The sequence below is a fragment of the Ceratotherium simum genome, chromosome 6 (genome assembly GCF_057802395.1).
Source record: "Ceratotherium simum simum isolate JZ-2026a chromosome 6, ASM5780239v1, whole genome shotgun sequence".
NCBI lineage: Eukaryota > Metazoa > Chordata > Mammalia > Perissodactyla > Rhinocerotidae > Ceratotherium > Ceratotherium simum.
In genome coordinates, this window is record NC_141905.1 from 51,397,439 (window position 1) to 51,421,408 (window position 23,970).

At 39.7% G+C, this 23,970-nt stretch overlaps 1 long non-coding RNA gene across 1 annotated transcript; it reads left to right on the forward strand.

Moving 5' to 3' along the window:
• The first annotated feature begins 3,446 nt into the window (after window positions 1-3,446).
• LOC147916867 (uncharacterized) lies at window positions 3,447-22,289 on the forward strand. The gene is made up of 3 exons (XR_015552498.1): window positions 3,447-3,820; window positions 16,230-16,351; window positions 18,649-22,289. It is a non-coding gene; the product is annotated as an uncharacterized LOC147916867 (long non-coding RNA).
• The last annotated feature ends 1,681 nt before the right edge of the window (window positions 22,290-23,970 follow it).

The following is a 23,970-nucleotide window of genomic DNA, read 5'->3' on the forward strand; positions in this document are numbered from 1 at the left end:
GAGAAAGGACCCTCCATTGAGAGAGCAGCAGGAGACAACAGTAAAAGGCTTTCGGTCCAGAGGAGTAAGGAGGAAAGGAGGGGAACAACTTCACTCTTCAAACAATACCTCCCCTGAGGTGGTGTGACTCAGGCGGGAAGCCTCCTTGGACAGGGGGGCAAGAGAACAAATCCACTTCACTCTCTCAGGGGCCTTATTGTTGAGTTCCAGTGATTGCTAACATCAATTATGCTGTCACCACTTAATAGCACCTTTCAACATAGAGATTGCTGGCTTTCACAGATACCTAGTCAGTTTCTTTATCTACCATTGATGGGAAAGATCAACACCAAAATGAAGACTGAAAGACATGGAGCACATTTATGGTTCTATAACGGCTTCCAGGCATGGGAGGTAGATGCTGTGCACATTTAAGGTAAATTGTAAAATTGTGGAACGTTGTAGCTGGAGAGATCTTCCAGATTCTGACGCTCAATCTGTATCATTGCTGAGGCAGCTGTTGTGAAATAACCCAAACCAATTTGCTCATGTACAACCATTAGTTTCTTTTTGGCAAATGTCAGTAGTTTTTAATGATTTTGAAACTGGTGAGGGTTATAAGCTCCTGCTTACAACTTCCTACAATGATGAAAGCAAGTTTCACACCAAATCCTCTCACGTACTCACATTTAGTAGCAGGCAGGCTCCAGAATGGTCAGATCTGATCTTTGAGATCCTTTGACCATTGTTAAAGAAAAAATTATTCTTGACACTTGTTAAAACAGTAAGGCAGACTTCATTCAGGACTGTTGAGATAGATATAGGGACTAATGCAATGGGATTTTGCTGTAGGGGAGAGAAATTAGGCTCAACTCCTAAAACAACGAGGTAAAGTGGGAATTTATAGCCAAGGAACAGAATGTGAATGTGTGGGGGGGTCAGTGGATGGAAAATTATTAAGAGGAAACATCAAAGGTAAGGGAGGGATTCTGGCTAAATTGACCTAATGGGATTCTTGCTGAAGGCAGGCTAGGATGATAAGACATCACCTAGGGGATGGTGGAGGATAAGGAACCTGATTAGCTATCCAACGTGATCAGATGTGAAGAATGGGGGATTTGGGCTAAACTGACTTAGCAGGATTCTTGCTAAAGTTGGGCTCGGAAGGACATGCTCAAGGATGGGGCCTCGTTGAAAAAGACGTCAGAGGAGCCAGTCTAGAGTTTGGTCAAGGAGAGAACCTTTGTCACCATACCTGGTTTGAAAGGTCCACGAGAAGAAAATGCAGCAATATTCTGGAAGCTAGATTCAGCTAACTTTATAGGTGGCTATTGACACCAAGAATCCCCTGAACCAGTAGCTGTTCTGTCTGGAATCAAGCCCGGGGTACATTTCAAACGATACAGACTACCGGACGTGCTAGATTTGTTTACCCTACTTGTGCAAGAGCAGGAAGACCCTTTACAATACTTTTAGCCAAGCCACACATCTTGAAGAGTGTTCATACCAGTAAAAAACTGTAGCTCCTTACCACTACCTGGAGCTGATAAAGATAGTTGATACTGTTGTAGGAGTGCCTCTGCAGTGTGGCGTACCATCACAGTCTTTCAAATACTAGCTGCCACCTGTGGAGTAGTGTTCCCCTAGAGTGATGGACCACTCCAGGAGTGTAGCCTGGAACCAGCAAGCAGTTAACGCCAAAGTATTTAATGTAAATTACAGACCCGCAGGATAGTGGTACTCAGGATTTTAAAAAATCTATAATTATAACCCAAACAAAACAAGGTATTATTGTGCTTCTTAATTGTGTAGTGCACAGGTTATGGGATGATTTTAAAGAAATCCATGTCAACAACAAAGGAGTAATTTAAAAAAGCAACAGAAGTTGCTTCCAGAAACTCTCATTTTCTCTCAACTCTAAATATTCTTCCAAACCCAGATTCATTTCTCTCTTTCTCTCTCCTCTGATTCTTTTCTCTCATAATTGTTTTTTCTCTTTCTTGTGGAAATCTAGGCCTTCCTGCTGATTTCTCACCATCTGCGTAATAAAGCACAGAAGTGAGAGGTGGGTGGGGAGTTATGGAGGAATGCAGGGCCCAGGTCAGAGTTGTTGGAGGAGGGGAAGAGAGTGCGAATATTTATTCTTTTTTTTCCCTGTTATATAACTTACTCAAACCCCAGGTTCATGGACAAGTATGATATATCTAGCTATGGATTATTGGATCTCTTATGTCTCTTAGTCACTCCTCTCCCATTAATATACATAATGCTACTACAATTAAAATATTTTTATATTTACTGTAGCAATAACATATATGCCAATGGAATTATTACAAACTTCAACGGCTAATTGAATTACTATTTTTCTTGTGCTTAGAAACGATAGCAATTAATTCTCAGCTCTACCACTGCAATGTTTAAACACTTAGAAAATGATAAATAGAGCAACAGGGGGTCCTGTAACTACATAAATATTCTCCTCAGAGAGAGTTGGCTTTGGTCCCTCTCCAGGTGGGAGTGAGGTTGTTTGACCTGGTAATTAGCGGGACGTATGAAATGAAAGATGGAGAATCCTTGGTCTCATTGTACTTCTTCACTACTCTGATAAAGAAAACAATGTCCAGAGAAGGCTGAAGGTTTTGCTAAGATTAAACCAGCCAGTTAGTGACAGAATCAGGACCAGAATCTCTCTTTCGTGCTCTTTGCCAGATTTCGGCTGGCAGAAAATGGTTTGTTTTGACTAGGTTGTAAGAATGTAGAAATGGAATCTTACTTCTATGCATACGCAGAATTGAGCTTTGGGTAACTGGGAGATTTTGGATGAAAAGAAATAAAGGAAGAGTGCATCCTCGTGCAGCATAATGCAATTTGCCATCTGTTCTCCGGTGTGGCTACTCATACAAAAGGAACTCAAGCACGTCTAGGCTGTTGCTGTTAGTGAAGTCGCAAAGCAGCCCCTGGGCAACTTTGCTATGACTGCGACTTCCCTTGGCCTGCTGAAATAGGGCTGGGTGATGCCTAGAGCCTCAAGCAGAGGAGGTCTACTTTACAGAGAAGGGGTTGTCAAAGAAAAATTGCACTGAGTGGAGTTAAAAAAGTAAGGAAGACTTTATGCAAGACTATTGCAATAGAGGTCCAGACTATGCAATAGAGGAGAGTGAACGCAACTCCACTGAAACAAAGGCAGAGGACTTGAAATTCCGAGGTGAACTAGTGGAAAAGTCCTGGAGGATATTAGGGAGGAGGTCGGTCCATAGGATTAGGCCAAATGTGTTTGCTAATTGGTGCTTATTGAAGTTAGGCTCCTACCCTCCCACAGATCCTGGGAGATAGGGGCTCTGTCTTCCATGATGATTAAATTTCAAAGGGCTGGCTCCCAGGTCCTGGAGAAAGATTCCTAGGCTGGAGAAGATTTACATCTCAAAGGGACAGAGAAAGAATTTACAATTGCAAATTTTTAAGGTAAATGCTCTAAGAAAAGGGAGGTGGTCAGGGGCCTATAGTCAGAAAGTAAATAGGTCTAAAGGTTAGTCAAGCTAAGGGGCAGGTGAAGGCACTCTTTGTCAGGGGTTTGAGGCCTAGAAGCAGGTAAATGCACGTGTGTCAACTGAGATAAGTTGGGTTATACTTGGAAGAGTCCCTGTTCAAAAATTCCCCACTACAGGCAAGCCACCAATACCTGAAGTCCCACTGAAAGTGATTCATTCTTCTGGTGTAGCTTTACCCTCCCAGTTCAGTCCATTCTTAAAATGAAGCAGTGAATGGACGTAAGGAAAAGTGGAGAGAGAGCCCCACCAAAGTGGCCACCTCAGGAGAACTGGAAGGCGAAATGTTTGAAGGGGTAAGGGAAGATGGCTTTTAAACATTTTTGAAGTATGATCTTACTGAAAATTTACCTTCAACTTAGAGAAATCTAGAACATTCCATTTTTGCACACCTGTGTGCATATTCAGTGTACCTCTTCCCACTCCTAGATGTAACTCCCTTGTATTTACCTTTGTACCCACAGGCCCTCGTGTGATGCTCAGCACTTGGCAGTGCAGAGTCACTGGCTGCTCCAAAGCTACTTTGGTTTCCTGGCTCTATGGTTTAGGAGCTTCAGGGGTCTGGGTCATACCACTTGTTGGGTCTAGGGAGCCCATGGCTTGGCTTTTCTGAGACTTGGTGGCTGTGTGTGCTCCTCTGCAGGGCAGCTGTACTGCTCACCCCAGGAGCCATTCCTTGTAATGTGCTCAAGGGGTTGCTGTGCACTTAGAATACAAGGTGAACAGTGCCCCCTGGAGTTGTTCAGGTGAAGGTTGCAGACCTTCCTCTTACCCCTTTCAAAGGCTGCTTCAACCTCCCCCTCCTCTTTGGCCAGTGGGTGTGTTTCCTGCAGAGTGAAGAGTGTGTGGAAGGCAGGCCTGTGCTGTCCTGGCTCTCTCGATTTCTGAGATGAGTGGTCTTTCTGAATCCCAGACTGTCAAAAGCTGTTCCAGAGGCTGGACTGGGAAGGCTTCAAAAGGACACTCTCTGCTCAAGAAATCTCTTTCTGGAGCATCTTGTTTTCCTCCACCTGGCAACTCTTACTTATCCTTCACGACCCAGCTCAGATGTCACTTCCTCTGTGACATTTTCACCACTCCTCCAAGCAGGGTTAGGAGGTTAGCAGGGTTGGTCCCCTTCCTCTGGGCCTCCTTTGTGCACTGCTTATCCTCTATAACAGGAAGGATCACATTTATTGAACACATCCTCTGTGTCAGGCGTCTTCCTGGGTGTTTTAAATGCTTAATCTCATTTAATCATCTCCAGAATGCGCTGAGGAGATGTTATTTTTTAGGTGAGGACTGGCCTCAGGAAGGTCTTTGCCTCTTCTAAGAGTTTTATGGTATTAGGTCCTATGTTTAAGTCTTTAATTCATTTGAAGTTAATTTGATGTAAGATAGGGATCCAATTTACTTTTTCTGCATGTGGTTATCCAGTTTTCTCAACAACATTTGTTGGCTATCCTTTTATCATTGAGAGTTCTCAGCTCTCTTGTCAAATATTAGTTGACCGTATATGCATGGGATTATTTCTGTACTCTCAGTTCTGTTCTATTGGTGTCTGTGTCTGTTTTTATGCCAGTTCTATACTGTTTTGATTACTATAGCTTTGTAATATAATTTGAAATCAGGAAGGGTGATGCCTCCAGCTTTGTTTTTCTTTTCAGGATTGTTTGGGCTATTCTTGATCTTTTGCAGTTTCATACAAATTTTAGAATTGTTTTTTCCATTTCTGTGTAACATGCCATTGGAATTTTAATGAGGATTGCATTGAATCTATAGATGGCTTTGGGTAATATGGGCATTATAACAATATTAATTCTTTTTTTTTTTTTTTTTTTTACTTTTTCAAATTCCTGTTTTATTAGTACATTTGCCTCATGCATGCATAGATTTATTTATTTATTTATTTATTTATTTATTTATTTATTTATTTTTTACATCATTGCTGGTGGGAGTGCAAACTGGTGCAGCCACTATGGAAAACAGTATGGAGATTCCTCAAAAAATCAAGGATAGAACTACCATATGATCCAGCTATTCCGCTGCTGCGTATTTATCCAAAGAACTTGAAAGCACCAATGCATAAAGATACATGCACCCCTGTGTTCATTGCAGCGTTATTCACAATCGCCAAGACTTGGGAGCAACCTAAGTGCCCATCAAGGGACGAATGGATAAAGAAGCTGTGGTATATATACACAATGGAATACTACTCAGCCATAAGAAACAATGAAATCCAGCCATTTGTGACAACATGGATGGACATTGAGGGCATTATGCAAAGTGAAATAAGTCAGAGGGAGAAGGTCAAATACCGTATGATTTCCTTCATTAAGTAGTAGACAATAATAACAATATTAATTCTTCTGATCTGTGAACCTGGGATATCTTTCCATTTATTTGTGTCTTCTTCAATGTCTTATAGTTTTCAGTGTACAGATCTTTCGCCTCCTTGGTTAAATGTATTCCTAAGCATTTTATTGTTTTTGATGCTATTTTAAAAGGGATTGTTTTCTTTATTTTCTTTCTCAAGAGTTCATTGTTGTGTATAGAAATGCAACTGATTTTTATATGTTGATTTTGTATCCTGCAACTTTCCTGAACTGATTTATCAGTTCTAACAGTTTTCTCAGTGGAGTCTATAGGAATTTCTCTTTGTAAGATCATATCATCTGCAAACAGAGACAATTTTACTTCTTCCTTTTTGATTGGATGCCTTTTATTTTTTTTTTCTTGCCTAATTGCTCTGGCTAGGACTTTCAGTACTATGTTGAATAGAAGTGGTGAGAGAGGACATCCTTATCTTGTTCCTGATCTTAGAGGAAAATCTTTCAATCTGGCACCATTGAGTATGATGTTAGCTATGGGCTTGTCATATATAGTGTATGTTATATTGAAGTACATTCCTTTTATACCAAATTTGTTCAGAGTTTTCTTTATCCTGAAAAGATGTTGAATTAGGTCAAATACTGTTTCTGCATGTATTTAGATGATCATATGATTTTTTATCTTTCATTCTGTTAATGTGGTGTATCATGTTTATTGATTTGTGTATGTTGAACCACCTTTGCATCTCAGGGATAAATCCCACTTGACTATGGTGTATGATCCTTTTAAGATGCTGTTAAATTTGGTTTGCTAGTATTTTGTTGACAACCATTGCATCTATATTCATCAGGGATATTGACCTGTAGTTTTCTTTTCCTATAGTGTCCTTATCTGGCTTTGGTATCAGTGTAACGCTGGCTTCATAAAATGATTTTGAGAGTGTTCCTTCCTCTTCAATTTTTTGGAAGAGTTTGGAAAGGATTGGTGTCAATTCTTCTTTAAATGTTTGGTAGAATTCACCAAGAAAACTATCTGGTCCTGGGTTTTTATTTTTGGGATGTTTTTGATTACTAATTCAATCTCCTTACTCTTTATTGATCTGTCTAGATTTTCTGCTTCTTCATGATTCAGTCTTGTATGTTTCTAGGTTGTATGGTTGTATGTTTCTAGGAATTTATCTATTTCTTTTAGGTTATCCCATTTGTTGGCATATAATTGTTCTTAGTAGTCTCTTATGATCTTTTGTATTTCTGTGGTATCAGTTGTAATATCTCCTCTTTCATTTCTGATTTTTTTTTATATGAGTCTTCCCTTTTTTCTTATTTAACCTAGCTAAAGATTTGCCAAGTTTGTTGAAAAACCAGCTCTTAGTTTTGTTGATCTTTTCTACTTTTTTCCTGGTCTCTATTTTATTTATTTCTACTCTATTCTTTGTTTTTTCCTTACTTCTGCTAACATTGGGCTTAGTTTGTTCTTATTCTAGTTTGTTCTTTTCCTAGTTTGTTCTTTTCCTTGAGGTGTAACATTAGCTTGTTTATTTGAGATATTTCTTTTTTTAGTAATGTAGATGTTTATAGTTATGAACTTCTCTCTTAAAACTGCTTCTGCTGCAAAACACAAGTTTTGGTGTGTTTTGTTTTCATTTTCATTAGTTTCAAGATATTTTTCTTCTCTTTTGATTTCTTCTTTGATCCACTGGTTGTTCAGGAGTGTGTTGTTTAATTTCCACATATTTGTGCATTTCTAATTTTCCTCCTGTTATTGATTTCTAGTTTCATACTATTGTGTTCAGAAAAGATACTTAGTATGATTTCAATCTTCTTAAATTTGCTAAGACTTACTTGTTTTGTGATCTGACATATGGTCTATCCTGGAGAATGTTCCATGTGCACTTGAGACGAATGTGTATTCTGCTGCTGTAGGATAGAATGTTCTGTACATGTCTTGTTAAGTCCATTTGGTCTAAAGTATAGTTCAAGTCCAATGTTTCCTTATTGTGTTTCTGTCTGGATGATATATCCTTTGTTGAAAGTGGGGTATTGAAATCACCTACTATTACTGTATTGTTGTCTATTTCTGCCTGCAGATCTGTTAGTATTTGCTTAATATGTTTAGGTGCTCCAATGTTGGGTGCATATATATTTACATTTGTTATATTATCGTGATGAATTGACCCATTTATCATTATATAATGACCTTCTTTGTCTCTTGTTACGTTTTTCGACTTAAAGTCAGTTTGTCTGCTGTAAGTATAGCAACCACTGCCCTCTTTTGTTTTCCATTTGCACGGAATATGTTTTTCCAACTCTTCAGCCTATGTGTGTCCTTAAAGCTGAAGTGAGTCTCTTATACGCAGTGTATCGTTGGGTCTTGGTCTTTTATTCATCCAGCCACTCTGTCTATGCATTTTGATTGGAGAATTTAATCCATTTACATTTAAAGTATTATTGATAGGTAAGGACTTACTAATGCCATCTTATTGTTTTCTGGCTGTTTTGTAGTTTCTTTCTTTTTTTCCTCTCTTGCTGCCTTTCTTTGTGAATTGATGATTTTCTGTAGTAGTGTGCCATGATTCCCTACTATTTATCTTTTGTTTATGTACTATAGATTTTTGCTTTGTGGTTACCATGAGGCTTACATAAAACATATTATACGTATAACAGTCTATTATATGTTGATAATAGCTTAACTTTGATCACATACAAAAATTCTGCCTTTTTACTCCTTTCCTCTTTTATGTTTTTGACGTCACAATTTACCTCTTTTTATATTGTGTATTCATTAACAAATTATTGTAGCTATAGTCATTTTTAATACTTTTATCCTTTAACCTTTGTACTAAAATTAAGTGGTTAACACTCCACCACATTACAGTATTAGAATATTCCGAATTTGACTATATACTTACCTTTACCAGTGTGTTGTATATTTTCATGTTACTAGTTGTTGTCCTTTCATTTCAGTTTGAAGAACTTCTTTCAGCATTTCTTGTAAGACAGGTCTAGTGGTGATGAACTCTCTCAGCTTTTATTTGTCTGGAAGTCTTTATCTCTTCTTAATTTCTGAAGGACACCTTTGCTGGATAGAACATTCTTGGTTGATGGAATATTTATATATATAACAGTCCATTTTATGCTGATAATAACTTAATTTTGATCACATTCAACAACTCAACTCTTTTATCCCCTCCCACTCCATTTTGTGTTTTGATGTCAAGAGTGATCTTTTTAAACATAAGTTAGATCAAGTCATTTCTCTACTCAAAATCCATTATGCTAAAAGTAAAAGTCAAAAGGCTTATAATGGCCCACTGGTACTCCCCACCCCCACTCCTTACCTCCCTGACCTCATCTCCTACTATTCTTCCCATTTCTCTCCCTAACCACACTGGCGTCTTGCTATTTCTCCAGGCCAGGAACGAGCTGGCTGTGGCTTTTTGCTTGGTTGTCTCTCTTCATCTCTTTACACCCAAGATGAATGCTTGGCCTAATCCCTCACCTTCCTTATAGCTTTACTTGAATATCACTTTATCAATAAGGCTGACTTGGACCACCCTATTTTTTTTGTGTGTGAGGAAGATTGGCCCTGAGCTAACATCTGCCAATCCTCCTCTTTTTTTTCTTGCTGAGAAAGACTGGCCCTGGGCTAACATCCTTGTCCATCCTCCTCTACTTTATATAGGACGCCGTCACAGCATGACCTGACAAGCGGTGGGTCGGTGCGCACCCGGGATCCAAACCAGCGAACCCCGGGCCGCTGCAGCAGAGCAGGCACACCTAACCACTTGCGCCACCGGGCTGGCCCCTGGACCACCCTATTTAATACTGCAAAAAAACCTCCTTATCTCACCCTGAATCTCCTTTACTTTTTTTTTTTTTTCCTCTTTTTGCAGAGCACTTATAGATTTTTAACATATTGTACAATTTACTATGTTTATTATTTATTGTATGTTACCACCATCCACTATGGCATTTCCCTGAGATCAAGTATCTTTTTTTTTTTTTTTAATTTTTAATTTTTTTTTTTGATGAGGAAGACCAGCCCTGAGCTAACATCCCATGCCAATTCTCCTCTTTTGCCGAGGAAGATGGGCCCTGGGCTAACATCGGTGCCCATCTTCCTCTACTTTATATGAGACACTGCCACAGCATGGCTTGATGAGCAGTGCCTCGGTGCCCACCGGGGATCTGAACCAGCGAACCCTCAGGCGCCGAAGCGGAGCACACGCACTTAACCGCTGCGCCACTGGGCCGGCCCCTCAAGTATCTTTATCTGTTTAATTTACTGATATATCTCAAGCGCCTGGCATGCAGTAGGTACTCAATAAATATTTGTTAAATGAATGGATGCGAATAGACTAAAAATACCCTCAAAGTGGTGGTTTTGATTTGAGGTGGGTAGGGGCTAGGAGCGACAAGGGTAAGAAGCCATCTGGAGCCTATGCCATTTTGGGGCTATAGTGAGGGCATAGAGTAGTATTATGGACTAAATTTGTACTCCCAAATTCATATGTTGAAGCCTTAACTCAAATGTTACTGTTTTTGGAGAGAGAGACTTTAAGGAGGTAATTAAGATTAAATGAGGTCATAGGAGTGGGACTCTAATCCAATAGGACTGGCGTCCTTAGCAGAAGAAGAGACACCAGGGATGTGTGCACAGAGAAAAGACCACGTGAGGACACAGAGAGAAGGTGGCCATCTGCAAGCTAAGAAGAGAGGCCTCAGGAGAAACCAAATCTGCCAATGCCTTGATCTTGGACTTAAAGCCTCCAAAACCGTGAGAAATAAATTTCCGTTGTTTAAGCCACCCAGTCTGTGGTATTTTGTTATGGCAGCCCTAGCAGACCGGTGGTATTTGGCATGAGAGCCCTTGCTCCTATCTTGGGTAGCACCGTCAGGGGAAAAGGGAAGTGATACGGGCAGAAAAGTAGGGTTGGAAACTTAGTCATGTGCTAATTTAGATTTTTGCCTAGTCTGTGCTCTTTCCACTCCTCAGGGGTGAAATACACTGGACACTTGTCAGGTCTCCTTAACAAGTCTTGCTTCCATTTCATGGCTCCCGTTTGATGCGGGGTGGTTACACTGGGGGTGGGGAAGAGTGATGTGTGGTTTGTTTGGCCATTCATTTGTTCATTCATTCATTCATCAAATATGTGGTAGGTACCAACGATGTGCCAGCCTCCTGTGATATAGAGATGAATCAATGTGATCCCTGCCATAAATAAGCTCATGTTCTGGTAGGGGAGAAATACGTAAACAGATCATTGCATTACAGTGTGAGCAGTTTAATGATAGAAAGGCATTCTAGTTGCAGTGGAGATAGCAGAGAAGTCTCTGAACAGGATTAGGTCTTGAGTACTCAGTGAATCCTGAAGAGTTAACAAATGCCCAATTTATCACAGGTGCAAACTGGGCCAAAGAGCGTAATTTTGGTTCATGTATAATAAGAGTGTAAGTTCACATAGAACCCTCAAAGTTTCTAAAAAACAATGCATAAAGCCGCACTCCAAAGGAAGCAACATTCCTAAATGGGCACACCTTCACGCTGAAGTCTTCAGAATTTTGAAACCTCACCTACTAAATAAACACTCTTGATGAAATTTGGGTTTCAAATATTCCATCGCATCTCAGATCTGCTGACCATCTGTTGTGTCTGAATTTCTATGGGGACGGCATTTAATCTTTGGGTTAAATGGTTCTTAAATGGCAGAGTAAGGAGGATAATGTCATATCAGCACACTAAAAATTGTCTCTGTCCCTCCAGTGGCATTTTGTACCTTGTGAAACCCCAATGTACAGTTTAATGGGAATTTTTGTCACCATAGGTTGGGTAACGGTATTTTGTCCCAGATTCAGTTCTGGCTTAGAGACTTGAAACAAAATGAGTAGGTAGAAATGCACGTTTATTTGGAAGGAAAAGGGTAAACACAGTGGGGTTCCTCAGAGATTGGTCTGGGTTAGTCTTATTCAATACCTTTAGAAATGATCCTCAGAAGGGCTTGCACAGCGAAATCTGCAAATCTTCAGCTAATGCTGAACTATTCTGAGTAGAGAAAAGCCAAGTTGATGAGTATCAACTGGAGGGAAAACTTAGGAGGCTGTGCTAATGGGTAGGAAAGTGGTAGATGAGGTAAAGTGTGGACATATGCAACGTAACACATTTAGAACAGAAACATTCAAAATATTATAAAAGGATGATTCTAAAATGACACAGGAAAAAGACTCTGGATTCACAGTAAATTCTTGCCAAATGACATAAGCCCAAATGCTTCTGCAGCCAAGTATGTGCCTTATCAAGACGGAAAACAAGGACAATTATTATTATAAGTATGACACTGGATTTTCTAAAGCTCAGGCTCTTGGCCATGCATTCATTTAAAGTATGTGTGTATGGAGCGCCTACTATAGGAGTTGTGTTAAGCACTGTGCTGGATAGGGACAGGCCTCTGAGGGAGATGGTTGATAAGTAGGCAGACAGTGATGGGAGGTGACCGGTGAGGGCCCTTTAAGTTACCAGGAGCCTGGTGGGCAGCCTAGAGCGAGAAGCAACCAAGGACCTCAGGCATTGATGGGAGCAGCTGCCAGTGAGGAAACTCCTAGTGATGGTGTCCTAGGCAGGGTAGCCTTTACTCTTCTGTTTATTCGAAACAATAATTGTTGCCACTTAGAAGTGCCTACTGTGTGTTTTTAGTCTCTGTGCTAAATGCCTTACATACTTTTTTTTGACAATGTTGAATTGTATCTGAGCTCCATGTTCCCAGAAAGCGGCACCAGTTGAGAAATACCCCCAGTCTTTTGTGTTCTGGGAAATGGCTAACTGCAATGGACCACACTGCCTTTGCGTATGCCAAAGTTGGACCGATCAGCATCCTTCCTTGTGACTCCCATAAGACTCAGGACAACTGCCTTGTTTACTAACTGTATAAAAGCCCAGAGCCCTTCACTTTCTTTGACAAAAATGAACATTCTCTCTATTGCAATAACCTAAATAAAATCATCTCCTTAATTGTCTGGTGCATTTTGTCTTTCACAATTTCAAGTAATCAATTACAATCAAATATTTCTTTGACCACCTATGCTCTGTATGTTTGTTCCTCAGCCGCTGGCTAGGTTCCAGATGTATAGCACTAAGCAAGGCTGACATTGTTTCCTCCTGAATCTTCAGCTTGCAGTGTACTAGGAGCATCAGATGATTAAACAAGGAGCTACAATAAAGTGTGATGAGTGTTGAGATAGGTGAAGTAAGTGAATTACTGATCGTAAAACAGAAAAGGATTTAATCAGCATTGAAAAATGCAATTATTTCATTCCCATTAAATGCAATGTCCATCTTAATATATGGACATTGCTTTTGCCGAGGAGCAATATGACCAATCATACATCGGCTGGTCACACCTCTGTCCTGGCTGCTCAGGGGGCTCCCAGAATGGATGGACAATGGCCAGATGGATTCCCTTTGTTCCCTCATGCTGGGGAGGACATGCACAGTTAAACAAGCAGGCCACCAAACCTCAGGTCTGTTGCGGTCCCCTGAGACAAGTTTGAAGATGGAGAAGGGGAAAATAGTATGTCTCCTTATGTGATGTATAAACCTGAGTTGATCTGGATTTTTGATGTCTGGCAGAGGGCACCAGGAAACTTGCTAATGGTCCATTCAGGAGACAAAAAGACCTCTGAACAAGAAAGCATTGGAAATATTTCTTTTGATCCTATTTTATTTAGTGGATTACCATGGCAATGGGCTAATTAATGAGAGGAAACAGTCAGTTCTACTTACAAATTTTTTTGAATGTGAAAACTTCACTCAGAATAGGATTTAGTCTAGGACTTTGCCTGACTCCTGTAGTGTGAGGACCTCAGGGTTCAGTATTTCCTAAAATTCTGGTGCCCAAATATTTTCTAAATTTTTAAAAGTTACCTCAGGACCTTGAAAGGGGCCATGGTCGGTGAAAACGTAGGTCCTGGTTGCTATGATAATTTTATAATAATAAGTACTATTGTTTATTATTATTATGACTATGAAACTGATCAATATAAAAGTGATCAATTGTAAAAATTCAGGAAAATAATGAGAATGAAATAGTATTTATTCATCTTCTCTCCCCAACAAGGTAGTTATTATTACCCTTATTTTACAAATGAATACACTAAGGCTTAAAAGTGAATACGTGGGTCTGTCTGGCTGCAAAACCCACACTTGGAACCATTCTGCTATACTGTTTCCGATTTTAACTTTGTCACATGAATGCCATGGCCGTTACCTTAAAACACACTACTGTGAAAGAGAAGTTGACCCAAGCCTAGTGTGGGAAGGAATCTTTTTACATGATGTAATTTGCAACCTCCTTTCTGGGAAGAAATTAACATTCCCGATAAAAGGCGTAATTTTCTGGTAAACATTAGTAGAACAAAGTCTTGTTCTGGGAACCAGTCACCTATCCACCCTGCTGACTGATACTCAACAATCTAGTGACTTTAAACGAGTGTTCTTTTCTATTTTTTATTTTCCTATAAAGAATGTATTTTTGATGGCCTTGCTAGAGGCTTTTGCCCTTGCAGCAAGATTGTAATAAACCTTGACAATGCTCATAACTAAATAGTTTGAAGGGTTTTCATGAACACTCTAGACTCGCATCTCCGCTGTGGAATCTAGCTTTATTCTAAATCCAATGGATGAGGATCCCTTCAGCTGCATAGTGCTTACCAACCCTCTCACTCCTTCTCCATCGTCTCCTCCATCCCTCGTGATGTCTGTTCCTAATCAGTCTCCACTGGAGACACCGAGATGGCTTAGTCCCTGCATCTGTTGAAGCCCTTGTCTTGAAGCATCTTTTCCCTTCAATGATTGTGAGCCCCATCTCAAATGCCAAGTGGAGTTTTTCAGGAAAGATGTCGTGGGAGGGATGTCTCATGAGGATAAGCTTAACTGCCTAAGATGTAGCCTGGAAGGAGGAGAGGTGCACCGGCAGACAAACTCCCAGCTAATTTATAAGATCATTAACTGGCTGATTTGGGTATGAATAGAGACTGTTTCACCAAATTCTGAATACAAGAGAGAGCAGTTTCCTTTGCAGCTTAATTAAGGCATGATTAGGATACATAAAAGGAAATACTACTTCCTGTGGTGGATATAAGCCAAGAGAAATGAGATTATAAATGTTTTGATATATTCATGGATAAAAGAGCTATGATTAAAGGACCCTGAAATGCTTGGGAAATGTTGTTCCTGTTAAGATTGTAATTAGGGGCAAATTACATCCTAAATGTGTTGTTGAAGATGCTGTTGGGCTGAATTGATTGATCCAATTGATCCAATCCAGAAAAGTTATTATTTCTTGTCTTTGTTTTGGCTGGAGGGTTTTGTCGTTTATCATTTTGATAAAAATTACAGAGAAAGAGGCATATTACTTATTTAGCATTCTGCTAAATTTCCCTATGATAAAGGGAAGTGGGGCAGGTTGGCCGTGAGAAGGCCAAATAGCGTTGTACATCATTCCCTGAGGTCTTCATCATCAAGAAGGTTGAATAGTGCAGTGGCTCAGAGTTCAGACTTGAAAGTCTATCCCACCTATGTACCAGACATGAGCTTTCCAGCAAGTCATTTAACCTACTCAGCCTGTTTCCTCTTGCAGAAAGTGAGAGATATAACAATACCTTCTCCATAGCGTTTCTGAAGTTACCTGCCCCTGTTTTGTTTTTGTTTTTCTTTGTATCACTTTCTCCTTCTTTTGGTAATAATTTTCCTTTAGGAATAAACTCTCCTTAACTTTGGTCCAAATAGTTCACATAAGACTGATCTCACATTTCAGCTCCAAGGGTCTGCAGGTGACCCAGGCCCAGTACTGAAAACCCCCTATACAGTGATTCGTTCAGTGGTGGGCATGTGACCCGAACAAGGCCAACCAGAATCAATTCTGGGACTTTTGCTGAGGTTGTTGGAGAAGCCCCTTTATGGTTGTATATTAGTCAGCTGGGCTGCTATGACAAAATACCATAGAATGGGTGGATTAAACCACAGGAATTTATTTCTCACAGTTCTGGAGGCTGTAAGTCCAAGATTAAGGTGCCAGTACAGTTGGTTTCTGATGAGGGCTCTCTTCTTGGCTCATAGGTGGCTGCCTTCTCACTGTGTCCTGATATGGTGGAAAGAGAGAGTTTTCTGGTGTCTCCTTCTCCTCTTATAAGGACACTAATCCCATCAGATTAGGGCCTCGCCCTTATGATCTCATTTAATCTAAATTACCTCCTAAAGGCCCTATCTCCAAATAAAGTCACATTGGGGGTTAAGACCTCAATGTAGAAATTTGCGGAGGGGACACAATTCAGTCCATAGCAGGTTGTTATGTTGATAGGATGTAAGAATGGAGCTAATGACCTTCATCTTCTAATGACATAGGAATAGCCTGAGAATAAAGCAATGTAGAGGAAAGTAGAGCTGCATGAAAAACAGTGTCCTGATGACATCATCGAGGCTGTGGATCCAGCCACGACTTTAGCCAACTACTCCAGGACTTCCAAGTACGTGAGCCTATTCTTTTTCTTTCACCCAAAAATTTTTGAGCTGGATTTTTGCCACTTGCAACCAAAAAATTCTTGACTAATAGTGGGTTATTGGGCAGATAAAATGAGATTACATGTATAAAATGCTTAACACAGTACCTGGAGGAGAGTAAGTGTTCAATAAATACCAGCTGTTATTATTATTATCCGCAATTGCATCAATGACAGAGTCAAATGGTTTTGAATTTTCTGAGACATCTAATGGAAACATGGAACAACTTATCATCCGAAAACCACTGTGAGGGTAATTTAAAAACTTTGAGTTTTGTAGAAACTCATTTTTGAAGGGCACAGGGCTTTTGGACAGATTACTTTCAGCAAAATAGAGACAGCTATAGCAGCACACAATTCATAACTTTTAGACAACATGATTTGTCTTTCCAATGAGTTGAAGGAAAGGCCAGTGGAGATATCTTAAAATAGAGAGCTGAAGTTACAGAAAGTAATTGCTTTTGGTCTCCAAATCAATTCAACAAAGTATGATGAGTAGAAGGGAGAGGAAGAAAAATAGGAAAATATATAATGTTGCACCAAACCATTTAGCTATTTGAACAAACAGAACAAACCTAGGAGTCTGATGTTTTGGTTTTCATACTTCGTGAGATATTATACTGATAAAAAAAAAAACACTTGACATCAGTTTTGTGAAATTTATGATTGATTTTTATTAACATCAGCGAATTTGCTTTGTTTTAGTGGCAAAAAATAAATATTCTTACTGTTTTGCTTATGGAAATATTTTCCATCCAGATTTTTTTAAAGAAACTATATTCCATTTAAAATTTTGATTTTTTTTTTTGTGAGGAAGATCAGCCCTGAGCTAATATCCATGTCAATCCTCCTCTTTTTTTTTAATTGATGTTTTAATAGTTTTTAACATTGTGAAATTTTGGTTTGTACATTTTTGTTTGTCCATCATCATATATATGTCTCCCTTCACCCCTTGTGCCCACCCCCATTGCCCCTGGTAACCACAATACAGTTTTCTCTGTCTGTGTTTTGGTTTATATTCCACATATGAGTGAGATCATACAGTGTTTGTCTTTCTCTTTCTGGCTTACTTCACTTAACATAATACCCTCCAGGCCCATCCATGTTGTTTCATATGGGACGATTTTGTCTTTTTTATGGCTGAGTAGTATTCCATTGTACATTTATACCACATTTTCTTGATCCAATCGTCAGTCGAGGGACATTTAGGTTGCTTCCACTTCTTGGCTATAGTGAATAATGCTGCAATGAACATAGGGGTGCATAAGCCTCTTTGGATTGTTGATTTCTGGTTCGTTGGATAGATTCCCAGTAGTGGGATGGCTGGATCATAGGGCATCTCTATTTTTAATTCTTTGAGGAATCTCCACACCGTTTTCCATAGAGGCTGCACCAGTTTGCATTCCCACCAGCTGTGTATGAGGGTTCCTGTTTCTCCACATCCTCTCCAACATTTGTTGTTTTTTGTCTTGGTGATTATAGCCATTCTAATGGGCGTGAGGCGATATCTTAGTGTTGTTTTGATTTGCATTTCCCTGATGATTAATGATGTTGAACATCTTTTCGTGTGCCTATTGGCCATCTGTATATCTTCTTTGGAGAAGTGTCTGTTCATTTCCTCTGCCCATTTTTTGATCGGGTTGTTTGTTTTTTTTGCTGTTCAGTTGTGTGAGTTCCTTATATATTATGGAAATCAACCTCTTGTCAGATGTATGTTTTGCAAATATTCTCTCCCAGCTGGTGGGTTGTCTGTTTATCTTGATTCTGGTTTCATTTGTCTTGTAGAAGCTCTTTAATCTGATAAAGTCCCATTTGCTTATTTTTTCTTTAGTTTCCCTAGTCTGAGTAGGCATGTCATCCAAAAAGATTCCTTTATGACCAAAGTCAAATAGTGTGTTGCCTATATTTTCTTCTATGAGTTTTATAGTTTCAGGTCTCAACTTCAGGTCTTTGATCCATTTTGAGTTAATTTTTGTGAATGGCGATAGCAGATGGTCCGCTTTCATGGTTTTGCATGTGGCTGTCCAGTTTTCCCAGCACCATTTATTGAAGAGACTTTCCTTTCTCCATTGTATGTTCTTAGCTCCTTTGTCAAAAATTAGCTGTCTGTATATTTTTGGTTTTATTTCTGGGATTTCAATTCTGTTCCATTGATCTGTGTGTCTGTTTTTGTACCAGTACCATGCTGTTTTGATTACTATTGCTTTGTAGTATGTTTTGAAGTCAGGGATTGTGATGCCTCCTGCTTTGTTCTTTTTTCTTAGGTCAATCCTCCTCTTTTTGCCAAGGAAGACTGGCCCTGAGCTAACATCCATGCCCATCTTCCTCCACTTTATATGGGACGCCGCCACAGCATGGCCCGACAAGTGGTGCCTCGGTGGGTGCCTGGGATCAGAACCCGGGCCGCCAGCAGCGGAGCGCGCGGACCCAACCACCACGCCACAGGGCCAGCCCTAAAATTTTGATTTTGGAACATTATATTTTAAGTTTAAAACAATTTTTCTCTCTCCCTGTCTCTCTCACTCTCTTTTTCTCTCTCGGTGTAGGGGAAAATTTTTAAAAGGATTCTAGCATTTTCTTCTAGAGTTTAGATAACTCTGAAATACTTAGAGATAGTAAGAAGGTTGCAGTCTTCACCGAGAGAGGAAAACCTAACAAAATGTGTGTGTGTTTAAGGTGGAATAAGAAATTTTCAAAGCAGTGAAAATGATAATGGTGTGTAGGGGTGGAGAACCTGGAATTTAATTTTTAGAAGTGACTCAGCGAGCCCCAATGCTCTCTGTCAAAATGTAGGAGGACTTTAGAAGAGTCTCTGGTTTTCATAACCTCAAAAATAAGAAAATTAATACAAATCCTCAAACTCCTGCCATTTCGAGAGATGAGGAAATATAAAACATAACAATAAAATATCCAAACAGTGCAGGACTGTTATTCTGTATCTTCATTTTTTAATGATTAATATAAAGTAAAAATTCCTGTTTTGTACTAAGCACCATGTTTGATGTGATAAGAATTTTCAGCGATGTGATCTGGATTTATTTTTGGTGTTGCCATCATTAAGGACAGACTCTTTATAGAAACATACAGTTTGGAGCATCTGGAGTTTAAAAAGCCAATTGGGAATTGGGGTCACTGACATCGAGATGCCTAACTCCTTGAGAGCAGAAGTAGAATGGCCTAGATGAAATGTTTTTGTACCCTTATCAAAACTTTCAAAAGTATAAATACATGATTTTACTTTCTATTTGGTCCATTAGGAGAAAAGAAGTTGAAAGTTTGCTTAAAGTTTAGAATTTCGTGCTAAATTTGTTCAAAATTTGGTGTACGGTAATTACCAAATGGATACTTTCCCACACGTATCTTCCTATAGTATCTTATATATATTAAAAAAAAAAAACAAACAAACAAAGGAAGGAAAAGTCTACTAATAGCGGTGGCAAGAGCAGTTCATTCATTGCCTTCAATCATTGAACAAGGATTTCTCCAGCACCTTAACACATCCCAAGCATATTAAGATAGAGGCGTATAATGACGTGGAAGAGAGGCACAGCCTTACGGTAATGGAGCTTCTAGTTTAGTAGGAGAAACAGGCCGAAGATACAAAGGCCTAGAGGACACAGAAAAGGGACCTAAGTAGGTGAAATGACATGAATTGGTGGAAACTGTGACAAACCAAAAAAGAGGACGTACTGACTAAAGTTCTTCAAGTTTAAGGAAAAAAAAAATACTGTGTGGGCCATGGAATGTGTCTGTAGGCACTTTAGACCTATACGCCATTTGAAAGCTTTACATTAAAGGAATAGTTACACAAATAATTACGTAGGTGGAAACGAGGTAAGAACTATAAAGAATAGTGAAGGATGTCATGAGGAAGTGGCTCCTCACTGTAATTCTTGAGGAAGTTACAATTTATCAGTGACCTGGAAGATTAGTAGCCGTTAGTTAGGTAGTGGGGGTTGGGGAGAGATTTAAGCTGAATGAAACAGTAGACCGAACAGGATATTTGAAGCTTCAATGTGAGAGTGAGATGGGAAAGTAGCAAGGGGTGTGCTGAAGTTTTAGGAGCCAGACAATATAAGATTGAATAGGCTGCCTTGAGACTTTAAAACTTGTCCTAAAACTAATGGGAATTCATTAAAAGATTATAAACAGAGGAGTGATTTAACCACGTGTATATTTTTATAGGAGTACTCTGGTTGGAGCGTGTAGAATTAAATGGAGAGAGGTTAAGATTGGATGGTAGGGGAAGAGTTAGGATGCTGTTGCAGTAGTCCAGTTGAGATGGGTTGGGCTTGGATCAAGTGGTTGATGGTGGAAATGGAGAGACATTTTATCACTTGGGATTAGGAGTAGCTGTGACTGAAAACCCCATATTACAGTAGCTTGGACAGATAGATGTTTATTTCTCTCTGACATAGTTGAAGTCTGCACATAGTTAGCCTAGAATTAGACTGGTGGTTTCACAATACCAGAGACCAGATCCTTCCATCTTGTTTTTCAACATGTGACTTCCAGCTCCTGGTCCCAGATGGCTGCTCTAATTCCAGCCAGGTTGTTTTCATTACAGTCAACATGAATGAGGAAGGGAGGAAAAGAGTTTATCCACTCCCTTTAAAGGCATATCTAGAAATTACATGTGACACTTACAGCTCATTGGAGAGAACTTAGTCATATGGCCCCATGTGGTTGTAAGGAATGTTGGGAAATAAAATGGTTATTCTAGGGACAACAGGTCTAGTTGAAAACTTGGGGTTTTATGACGAAGGGCAAAGGGAACTATGAACATTCAGGCACAGCTAGCATCTTCTGCCACAGAGGTAGACAAAGCTGAGATATATTTTGAAGGTAAAATTAGCAAGATTTGATGATTGATTTAGTGGGGGTAGGTGGGTGAGGAAAGAACGAAGAAAATGGATTTCCATTTTTCTGACATAATCAACGGCATAAGTGGTAGTACCTTCTTGAAAAGTGAACACATAAAAGGAGGGGCAAGTTTAAGGCAAAGAACAAGAATTAATTAGCTGCTGGGAGGGAGCTTGTCTACCCTGGCTTCAACATTATAGGGAAGCAATTTATGCTTTTTTGTTGTACCCTTCTATGCCCATACAGGCGTGTGGGTGTCAGTGTGTGTATGATCTGTGTGTACGCACACTCACACACACATAAACATGCACATACATCTTTTATTTTATCTTTACGAAATGGTCGTGTTCAATCACACCATTATACACCTTGAATTTCTCACTTAATATATCTTGGAGATGTTTCTATATAAGTGCATGAAGAGGTGCCTTATCATTTTTCACCATCACAGAATATTACACTGGATAGCTGTGCCATAATTTAACCAGTCCCTAAGTTGTTTCTAGTTTTTTCCTATTATGGAAATGCATCTCCTTACACATATGTCACTACCATATGATTGGATATAACCGTGGGATAAATTCCTTTAAGTGAAATTGTTGGATTCAAAGGCACATGTGTTTAAAATTTTGATTTGCCTATTTGCCTTCATGGAGGATTTAGCAATTGTTGCTCCCACCAGCGATATATTGGAGTGCCCGTTTTCCTATATTCTTGCCAACTCAATGTGTTCAACTTTCTGATCTTTGCCAAGCCTATAGATTAAAAGATGGTACTTGGATTTGGTTTCAATTTGCTTTTTTCTCACTATGAGTGAGATCGAACACTGCATATGTTTAAAAATCAGTTTTCTTTTCTTTTCTAAATATGTCTTCAATTTTGCTATTGGATTGTTAATCTTTTTCTTATTGATTTGAAGAAATTGGTGATACAGTAAAGAGATTATCTTTTGTTTTGCAAATATTTTCCTCAGTTTGTTTATTCTTTTTATTTTTTCCTCACAGCAAATTCTTTCCTGTAAATTAAATTTATTCAATTATTATTAATGGCTTCTTATTATGCAGGTTCAATATAGATACCTTGCTGGTATCTTCAACCTTATTTTCCTTTGCATACATAATTTTACAAAAATGTGCTGAAAGCTTGCATATTATTTAAGAATCTACTTTTATTCTCACTTAATAATGGAAATCTTTCTAGGTCATTCAATATTTAAAAAATCGTTTTTAATGGTTGCATTATGATTTTGTCATTTGGAGGTACAATAATTTACTTAACCAACCCTCCTACTATTGGGTGTTTAGTTTTTTTCCATTTTTTAAAAACCAATATAAACTACACATCCATAGTAATTTCATTAGCATAAAGTTCTTAAAAGAAGACTTGTAGGTCTTCGCGTCAAAGTATCTCCCGGCGCTTCAACGCCTCCCGCAGCTCCTCCCGTCTCCGCCGCCTCAGTCCCGGAGCTGGGGCTCGAAGCCGCGGCCGCGAGGACATCGGGGGCGAGGCCGGCAGGTGGCTGCCTTTCGGCTCCTCGGCGCCCCGCCGCTCGCGCCCATCGCGGCGGTTAAGGACACTGATAGTTACCAAACCGCCATCTAGAAAGCCAGTCCGGATTTGGACTTCCACCAGAAACCATTCAAATATTGCAGAAGGGTTGGATCTAATTTAGGTACCTATCTTACAAATTATTTTATATAATACCAACTCTTTTCCTTTTTTTCCACCTTCCCATTCTCCTACTAGTGAACATAAAATGTCTTAACAGTAGTTCAGCTATCTCTCAGGCTATTAAAAGGGGAGTGTGAATTAGCAAGAAAAGGAATGGACATTCCCCAAAGATAGAGTGACATATGGGACCTCATATCCTCTTCTGGGGAGAAGGTTGGGTATTTTTCATTGTACCAGGAATAGCTGCATCATGTTAGGTGGATGCAAGATTTTGCTATTGGAAGTTAAATGTGGTTAAAAGAAGTGAATAGGATGCCAATTTGACAAAGGGTGGAAAAGTGCTGGTGTTGTATGGTGTCAGCTGGCCTAAGCTGGAACCACATTTCCTTTATGGTTCCATGTTAACAGTTGGCCAAAAGAGATACCTGTGCAAGCTCTGGAAGGTGGGAGTGAAGCAGCAGCCATTATTCCCTGTAGCTAGTGGTTGGGTGCAGTGAGGGACAGATGCAGGTCCCCCTAGGGGGTTCTAGCTTGTTCTTGCTCTCTTCTATTTTACCACCAGCCCTTTTCCTCCCTGCCTGCCCTGATGCCCAACAGCAACCCCAAGCCCATGGTCAGATGCAGAGGCAACAGCCTTCCTTCTGTGTCCCATTCTCACAGCTAGATGAGCTGTTCCTCCAATTCCCCTGCAGGTTCTGAGCTCCGCTAGGTGACTACTTCAGGAGGGCTGACAGTGGCTTTTCTCTGCTCCTCCTCCTCCTCAGTCTGGGCTTTCCTTCCCCAACTCCTCCCATCCTCGTGTAAGGTCTATTTCTATACATTATTAGACCACAAACTCTGGGAAGGTGGGCATAGTGTCTGTTTTGTTCACAGCTGCAGCCCTGGTGCCTGGCACCTGGAAGACATTCAATAAATATTTGTCAAATTAGTAAAGGACCTAATACATGTGCTTGGCCCATAATAAGCACACAATAAATGATAGCTCTTATTTTTATTTATCCAGTACTCAGGTTCTCAAATATGAGGGTGTGGCCTGAGAAAAGTTATAGGGA